Source organism: Mobula hypostoma, chromosome 9 (assembly GCF_963921235.1).
Source record: "Mobula hypostoma chromosome 9, sMobHyp1.1, whole genome shotgun sequence".
Taxonomy (NCBI): Eukaryota; Metazoa; Chordata; class Chondrichthyes; order Myliobatiformes; family Myliobatidae; genus Mobula; species Mobula hypostoma.
In genome coordinates this window covers 20,635,331-20,641,629 of record NC_086105.1, presented here as the reverse complement: position 1 = coordinate 20,641,629, position 6,299 = coordinate 20,635,331, and positions in this window count along the sequence as shown.

Genomic DNA, 6,299 nt, shown 5'->3' with positions numbered 1-6,299 from the left:
TTATGAGCGTTCCGACCCCTCACGATCTCACCAAATCCGTGCCCCTGCCTCGTTTTACGGAGAATCGACGGCAATAAATTATTTGATCTTTGTAAATGGTCGGATTGTACGTTCGATCATGCGGGTTAGATAAATTAAATCAACGCCCTATATCCCAATGCGAAATAATGAGGCGGCAAGCTCGCTAAATTAGCGCAACATTTTTACCGATTACTAAACATGAAAGATAACAAGGAAAACCTAAGTATGTGTTGGCTGTCTATGCAATTACTTCTGCACTTTTATTTTCACTATCTCAGAGATGAGATGTTGTCAATTTTTTTTTGTAATAAGTTCAGGCAGTTCACGTGGCTGCCAAATCCTCTGAACCTGCAGAAGAGCTGTCCAGCTTTCTGTCGCAGTCCATTAGACTGCTCTTTGATCTCAGTTTTGGAAAAGTGGACACACTTAGTTGCTAAGAACTCGGCAGCGAAGGAAGCAAGGGATCTACAGGTCAGTTGCCAGTCAGTTCTGATGAACAGCCTGGTCAATTAGCGGCCACCTCTTCGCAATCAAACAAAACCTACATGGTAGATGTCTGAATGAGCGCGGTGACGGAAAAATCCATTACAAGCGTATGACGAGATGGTTTTACAAAGTCGCTCACAATTCTCCGATGTACAGCGACATCGGAAATAGTTTTGTCTAAAATCAAGTGGTGTTTTACTCGGAATACCTCGGAGTACTCTTCTTCACAACAACTGTCATTTTTAAAGCTTTTGTCTAAGGTCCCATATTGGTCTTTATCCACAGTTCAAAGTTACTTCAAAGTTCAAAGAAAATTTATGATCAAAGTACGTATGCCGTGTACAACTTTGAGATTCATCTTTTTGCAGGCGCTGATAAAACAAAGAAACACAATAGAATCCACACAACACACACACACACACACACACACATAAAACAAAGACCGCAAACATCCCAATGTGCGAAAAAGAATAAATCGTGCAAATAATAATAAAAAGTAAACAAATAATACATTAGAAGGTAAACTGGGGAGTCTCCGAAAGTGAGTCTACAGGCTGTGGAGTCAGCTCGCTGTACTGCCATTGATAATATTAACCTCACTTTCCCGTTAGTTTTATTACACCACTGGTACTTTGGGACATTTAACATGGATCTCGCCAGTAAATCTAATTGATTTTAAATGCAACTTATTCCCACATTCAGGTCCATTAATATCACCCTGGAGAATCTGAAACTAACAAACAGACATTAAAATAATAGACATACTGCAATGCTTCACTGAATTCATATGTTTTCATATTTATTTGAGTTAGTAGGTTTCCACCTGTAATAATGTAATAAACCTCAATTTTAAAGGGGGAAAGTAAATGCCCGGATGCGATGCCCTTTTGATTCTATGCAATGTGACATGTTTGCCGTACTACTTTTGTACTGTGCAAACCCATTAAAATTAAGCAAGTTGAGGTGAATTTACCAATTTCGTGCACATAGTAACTTGGAGTTTATGCCCATAATTTAATACAGGAGTTAACTAACAACCAGTTGCGGAGTTCAAGGAATCGCTGCCCTATTTAAACACTAGTTGTTTATCTTGACGACCTCGACTCTATTATCAGTAAAATTCAAACTTAAGCTTGGCATGTATTGGCTCAAAGTGCATCGGATCGTCTACAGAATCAATAAAAGTGCAGAATTTGTAACCGCTCTAAATATTGATTTGGAATTTATTTCTTGGAGAGTTAGAAAATCCAGTATTTAGTGCAAAAAAGGGGGGGAAAACCATAGGTGTTACGCATCCATCCCTCTGTGTGACATATGACTGAAATGTTGCTTGAAATTCCAGCATCTGCAGCCTCGTGTTTGCGTTCTAGGATATAGTCAGGGGAAAATGAACCGAGAGATTCTGTGGCGCATTTAAATAAAATACTGCATTTTCATGAATTCAAAACGAAAACATCTTGACAAATATTCATCAACGATAATTAATTGGCGATAAAACTAAATCGAGAAAAATATTGAATTGCTTTAATTTCGACGTCATTTTAAGATGCCTTTGTCAAAAATCCTTAAGCCGTAAATACTGGAATCCATGCCATGAAATCAGAATCTCTTTCTTCAACCCTTACAGGCCGCTGTTTACCTGTGGCACAGAATGGAACAGGAGCGACTCCAAACTACCAAACATCATCATCCGCCTTCCTTTCAATAATACCTCAACGAAGTTGCATTTTCAAGAAAAAAAGTAGACAATTCGATTCATGTTATTTTTCACGGAATTCAAAATGGTCTAAAGTAAACTAGAGCTAAATATAGTTTCCCGTGAAATCCTACAATATCGCAACGATGGAAACAACGGCTGAATAACATTGGTACAAATTCCCCGAGGTCTTGATCTTTATGCTCAGACTGGTTAAAGTTACTGTCTTGCTCAGGGAGTTCATTAAATGAAATTCCGCAGAAACTTTATGCAAGTTCATCCTTGAAATGCTGGCTGACCCTATTCCTCGGAAAAAAAGGCACCCGAACCATCTCTGCAAATGGCATTATCGCCGAGTTGACCACACTTACAATTTTATCTTTTCCGTGCGTCCATGGGAAGATACTAGAGATGGATCTCTGAATACGTCAGATCCAGCAACAACCGTTCGATATTAATAGTGCAAATATTTTCTTTAAAAAACGTAAAGCAGTGATTAATATCGGCATTTGGTCGAGCATAATTTAATACATTCCCGCACTTCAGCTCGACATATGCACCCCTATCTAAATGTAATTATAGATTAACACATGTTATATATTGACACACGTTTTCGTAAAAGAGCCGACACTGATGGTGTGGAAGTCTTTGACTTTCGTACGAGGTTTGTATGATTTAAAACCTACTGTATATTTCTATCAAATATGTTACTTTAATAAAGTCAACGTCTTAATACCAAATGTATGGTTCTGGTTCACTTCTTATCTAATAGCGAAAGTGCAAACGCACCAACTGTTTACTATTATAGTATCCAACTGGAATTATTTTGTTCGTGGCCTTCAATATCCCATTTTAAAACATTTCACTTTCATTGATTTAGATTACTCTTCGTTAAGATGGAAACTGTTTGAATTTAATGCCTAACTCTTGCGTTGTAATAATACCGGACAAATATTATGCGCTTCTTACAAGAGAAATGTTCATCAAGGATAGCATGCTACTTGATACAGAGTAGTTGAAGTCCAGATATATTCTGTAATTGAGCAGAATTTTATCAAAGTTTGGCCACGAAATAACCTTGTCGTCCCGGTTAATATGCCATATATTATTTTACAATAACAGATTGAACGTTACGGAAACCAAGTTTAAAGGTTTCACATGCAGAAAATCTTCGAACACCATGCAACGATTGGAAATGTTATCGGGTTTGAACAAATAAAGACGTAAATTATACGAATACATCTCCGCATTGTTCGGGATGGAATGCTAATTTTATAGTTTAAACTGCATTTTAACAGCTGTTAACCAAATGAAAGGCACGTGACCACCGAATCCCTTGTTCAATTCCGCCGAAACATTTCGCACTTGGTCGTTAATGCTGTACGTGCGTTATTAGTTACATTTTCGATTGAAGTACAAACGAGTAAAACTGATGTACAAAAAGCTGTGCTTCAGAAACAAATTAAATCAACCCTATTCTAATCCGGAAGTAAAAAAAAGATCAGATAAAAGCAACCGCGTATTTTGCTTGCAGTTGCTTTAAGGTTATTTACGATACATTTTCATGGGGTGAACTACAAACACATAGGGGGTGTTTACTTCATGCAAGCATGCCACTGTCTTGGTCTGTGATTTAAACATGGTAGAAAGTGGAGAGAAATAAAGGCGCATTATTTAAAATATGCTTTTATTTGAAACAGTATTGTGGATTCAGATCCTAATAATTGTACGGTATTTGTTTTAGGGAGCAGCACTTGCTCAACTTTAACGCTGTTTTAATCTTTATTGGCGAACACGGGGTTGTGTCAGTAATTTTGGCGGATTTCGTCAGATTGAATACCAGGAGAAAGTACTTGTCAGGAACTCCTTTTGGTGAAGGATTAAAAGCGTTAAATCTCATTAAGCATTTGGTCTGACAAGAACAAACGAGGAATATGCCAACACTGGGACCAATTAAGCACATTTAAATCTGATGTCTACTCCGGCCCGAAACAGCAGATTTTAGGGACATCTTCACTGTGGGTTACCTGCCCGCCCCCTTCCCGTAGTAATAACCCAATACCCGTATAAAATATATCAAATATAAAACACTAAGAATAAATTAAGTACGCTTCCAGGAAATGTTTTCCACAAGGAAGTGAAATCAATTGACCCAAACGTCGCAGATAATACTTCATAAATTAAAACTGAGGGGGAAGATCGGATTTAACAATGGCTTAGAAAAGGCGTAGAAAATTTCCGTTTTAAAACAAAATGGGTGGCTGAAATGGATTTAGGAAGGAGTTTCAAAATCAAATTGAAATGACGACTTCAAACAAAACACAGTCCAGCAGAGACCCATTTCAAATAATTCGGACCACCAGGCTGAAGCTTCAAGTAATATTGCCAGGGCATCACACATCAAAGTTGCTGGTGAACGCAGCAGGCCAGGCAGCATCTCTAGGAAGAGGTGCAGTCGACGTTTCGGGCCGAGACCCTTCGTCAGTCCTGCTGCGTTCACCAGCAACTTTGATGTGTGTTGCCTGAATTTCCAGCATCTGCAGAATTCCTCGTGTTTGCCAGGGCATGTCTGCTAATTGCGGATATCATCCGACTACATCAGAAAATAGTAAAACTGAGAAAAATGAAAGACAGGTTAGTACTTTTTAAAGGATTATATGGGTCAACACAACATCGAGGGCCGAAGGGCCTGTACTGTGCTGTAGTGTTCTATGGTTCCATATTTTAAATAGCAGTTTTAATTTATTTCAACCAAGGTTCTAGAATTCTGTCGAATTCTCCCATAGGCCCTCATTACAGCTGCAGGGCCAATGGCAGCAACATTCAGCCTTTGCAACTTTCCACAGATGCAGGTTAAACACAGACAATGAAATAAGATGCAGCTAGAAATGCTGCACTGCACAATTAAAAATTGCCTGTGGATTTAATAATGTCATTGCCTACCACTAGAATTTTGGTTCATCAACTCAGACAAGAATTTCTGAACATCAAGGGGATATTTCTAAAGTTTTATTGTATTATTTTATTGTGTTGGCGCGTGGCCATGTGGTTAAGGCGTCGGCCTAGTGATCTGAAGGTCGTGAGTTCGAGCCTCAGCTGAGGCAGCGTGTTGTGTCCTTGAGCAAGGCACTTAGCCACACAGTGCTCTGCGACGACACTGGTGCCAAGCTGCATTGGTCCTAATGCCCTTCCCTTGGACAACATCGGTGGCGTGGAGAGGGGAGACTTGCAGCATGGGTAACTGCCGGTCTTCCATGCAACCTTGCCCAGGCCTGCAACCTGGAAACTTTCCAAGGCTCAAATCCATGGTCTCACGAGACTAACGGATGCCTATCGTATGGAACAATGATCCACTGTTAGCAATTTGTTATAATTTACGGCATTCAGTCATCACTGCCTATTTCAGAGACCTGACCCACCATATTAAAATTGATATTTATGAAGAAGCAGCGCACTTGGGCCATGTACAAAGCAGTGGTTTTAATAAAATTAATGGTTAAAAACAAGATAACGAAGTGCCTCTCTGAAATCGAACTTGTCTCAGTGCTTCACAGAGACCAAAGTGTTAATCCTTTGTAAACATTCACAGGATGGAAAGGTCGGCATTTCCTGACCCTCCCAAGCTGCCCATGAGGTGATGGTAAACCACCGTTTTGAAGAGGTGTATTTTTGGTGATATTCCTCTGGTGCTGACAGTGTTCCAGATGTTAATCCAGTAATAGTGAAGAAACGGTGATATGTTTATAACACTGTTTACAGTGCATAATATACTTGTTTTCTTTATAAGGGTGTTTATAGTGGGCAGTATTCTCACTACCTATCATATTGCTACGACTGCATGCAACAGACAGTGTACACTACCACCAGTATGTCAGCGGAGAAGGGAACGTTTAGGATGTCTTATGCACAACATTCAGGTGGGTTGCTTCTGAATTTGTATTATTGATGTTGCACACATTTAGATGCATGAATATTACTCCTTATACTCCCAAGACTGACTAGTAGATGGAGGAATGTCTTTGTACACTTAGGTGAGGTGTCACCACTGAATATATACACAGTGTGTGAAATGCCCTTGTCGCCATACTATTCATGT